Genomic DNA, 3,489 nt, shown 5'->3' with positions numbered 1-3,489 from the left:
ACACTCGGCCTCTTTGGACAAGAGTCTGATTTCTCAAGTTCAGATGATGCCTGGAACTCTTTGGAATTGGAGAGAAGATGGTTTGGCCAGAGAAGATCAGAGGCTGTTTTAGGTCTTCTAGGACTCAGGAGACATACATAGAACATGGCTTCCATGGAGCTGGGGAGACAGGAGAACCATCGAGTTCAGGCTCCAGTCATAAATATTTACTGGTATACTCAACAACACAACAATGATGGTCCTCAAAATGACATTCAACTTGCATCCTATCCTAAGAGTGCACTATGAACTGGAGTGCACTATGAACTCATGTTTTAAATCTCTGTTTGCCTTGTAACCAGCACAATTATACTGCAGTGTACTCTGTGTGTATTTTACAATATTCATTTTCCAATGTGATCACTTAAGTTATACCACAAATTTTGGAAAGTGTATGAGAAATCAAGAGTGAAATCAAGAGGTCAGAGCAACACGTAAACATGCACATGCACACATGAGACAGCCCTGGAAACCAGCCCCAGAGACAGGGCCTAGAAGAGGTCTTGATGAAAGGCAGCTTGTAGTACAACAGGCTTCATTGCAGGTCCTACAGAAGAACTGGGTTGAGTTACACAGCTTCTCCCATCCCTTTCTGGCCCAAAGCAAGCCCCACCCCCAACCACTTTGAGATGCTACGTTATGTTTAACTATGGGAAAACTCACAGTGATAAAAAATGACTGTGGAAAAGTTTCAAGAAACCTCAAGTCTATAATAGCAAGTATCCTTGGCTTTGGCCGAAAAGCAAATTGATACCAAGTTGTTCTTAGCACTTCGCCAAATGGATTGCTATTTCCTTGTGCCTGGAGCACCCAAAAAGGGAATGACGGCTGAGGCTGCTGTGTTTATAGCTCTTTGCCAAGATACCTCTCCCAGTACCCTCTCTTAAGACAAAGAACCCTGCTCCAATAGCATTGTGTCCTGACAGCCCTGTGGACCCCTTTGATGATAACCACATACTCTTGCTTCACCTCTGTGCTTGTCCTTAGGACCCTAACAGCCTAAGAAGGAGAGGCAGAACCTGCTTGTTCCCTTCTTTCCTTGCCTTTCTCATTTCCTGTTCTTTCTTCCACTTGGAAAATTTGAGTCAGACTTCCATGTGTCTTCCACATAGGCCTTCCACATAGGCCACTTCTTTTATACATCTTTGGGTGCCCTGTGTGGAGGGGATCCTCACACACTCTCCCTGGCTCTGGCTCCTTCCCCTTCCCCTAAACCTGTCGTGTCCATCTTCTACCCCTGCCTTGTGAAATTTCGTAAGGAGGAAGGTTGCTCAACATCTATCAAGACTCATAGAAGATAAAGGGCTGTAAGAAATTCGGAAACTTCACATTCAGTTTGCTACTAAGAACTGAGATCAAGATGTGGTATACAAGACATATACATAAATTGTTGGGTTTAGTGCGAAATGAAAATGCAGGGTCCCTTGTTCAAAAATTATTAAGAAATTCAAGATGAGCCAGGTGCAGTGGCTCACGCCTGTAATCCCACCCAGCACTTTGGGAGGCCGAGACGGGTGGATCACAAGGTCAGGAGATCGAGACCATCCTAGCTAACATGGAGAAACCGCGTCTCTACTAAAAATATAAAAAATTAGCCGGGTGTGGTGGCGGGCACCTGTAGTCCCAGCTACCTGGGAGGCTGAGGCAGGAGAATGGTGTGAACCTGGGAGGCAGAGCTTGCAGTGAGCCAAGATTGCTCCACTGCACTCCAGCCTGGGCGACACAGCAAGACTCCGTCTCAAAAAAAAAAAAAAAAAAAAAAAAAAATTTCAAGATGGTGACAGCAGAGCACAAAACAAATGTGAGGCCCTTCTGGGAGCACGGCCCTTTTAAGTATGGATACTTGTGTGACTCCACAGGTTGCATGCCCAGGAATCTGGCCCTGATTGTATATTTTGCTCAAATATCCTTGGTTAAGCATATAAACATACCCATACCACCCCGTCTCCCAGTTCTGGATAGCATTCAGTAACATTATTACAATACATGATAATAACTGATTGGGGCTGGGAATGTAAGATCTCTGCTTTTATCCACTGTATGAGGATCTCTTCCATATAGAGGACCCACAGATGTGTAGTCAGTTAATACTCAGAGCACTGCCGAGGAGGAAAACTAGAGTCTCCTAGGTTGTAAATGATCTTCTACGCAGGCTTCTAACCAAAACCTCATCCTCCGAGCCATATATCTTTTTCAGCGTGGAAAACAATGGACCCATGATGGTGGATGAATAAGAACAGAGGCTTTTTAGGCACTCAACTAGGAGATGTTGATAACAGAATAGTAGCTTTCTTTTATCAAACCCTTAGCATGTGCCAGACACAACTCTGCAATTTATATACGTCATCTCATTTGACATGTTTCGGGTGTGAATTTTATTCCATAGCCCTAGCGCAAGAAGTTTCCCGAAACCTTTATCATGCCGCCCTGAGTCTACTTGCTCACGCAGCCCTAATCCCAGCCATGACTCTGTGATGACAAAAAACTAAGGCACCTCCCTTGGTGGTCACCACATGGAAAAAAAGCACCTCCTTCACCTGCTATTAGACATCATGCCCAGGACGCTTCCTTCTGGTGTCCAGGGACACTGGCTTTTCCTTCATTCCAGTCCCCCAACTGACTTCAGATATACACCTGGACGCTCACCTTCTCTGGCTGTAAGGACAAGCAAGAATCAGGTCTCCTTCATGTTTTGAACATCCTCAAATCCTGTCCCCTTCTTATTTCAAACCTTTGCATGACCCTGCAACACGGAGTATTTCTGGAGGCTGGAAATCTGAGATTAGGGTGATCAGTTGCCTTGGTTTCTGATGAGGGCTCTCTTTCTGGCTTATATATGGTTGCCTTCTCAATATGTCCTCATATAGCTTTACTTGGTGCATGCACATAGAAAGAACTCTTCTTACAAGGTTACTAATCCTATCAGATCAGGGCCCCATCCTTGTGACCTCATTTAATGTTACATTCTTAGAGGCTCATCTTCAAATATAGTCACACTGCAGGGGTAAGAGTTAGGGCTTCAACATGAATTTTACTGAAATATTCAGTCCATAACAACACCTTTGTGTCATCCCTTCCTTTTCAGTTGACTTCCCCTTGAGGTGGGTTTTATGATTTCCTTTTAGAAAACAGTGTCTTGGCTGGGCATGGTGGCTCACGCCTGTAACCCCAGCACTTTGGGAGGCCAAGGCAGATAGATCACTTGAAGTCAGGAGTTCAAGACCAGCCTGGCCAACATGGTGAAACCTTGTGTTTACTAAAAATAAAAAAAAAATTAACTGAGCATGGTGGCATGTGCCTGTAGTCCCAGTTACTTGGGAGGCTGAGCCAGGAGAATTACTTGAACCTGGGAGGTGGAGGTTACAGTGATCCAAGATCATGCCACTGCACTCCAGCCTGGCCTGGGTGACAGAACAAGACCCTGCTTTAAAAAAAAAAAAAAAAAGGGTC

Source organism: Macaca fascicularis, chromosome 10 (genome assembly GCF_037993035.2).
Source record: "Macaca fascicularis isolate 582-1 chromosome 10, T2T-MFA8v1.1".
NCBI lineage: Eukaryota > Metazoa > Chordata > Mammalia > Primates > Cercopithecidae > Macaca > Macaca fascicularis.
The sequence above is the reverse complement of the archived record's forward strand: the minus strand, read 5'-3'. Positions refer to the sequence as shown.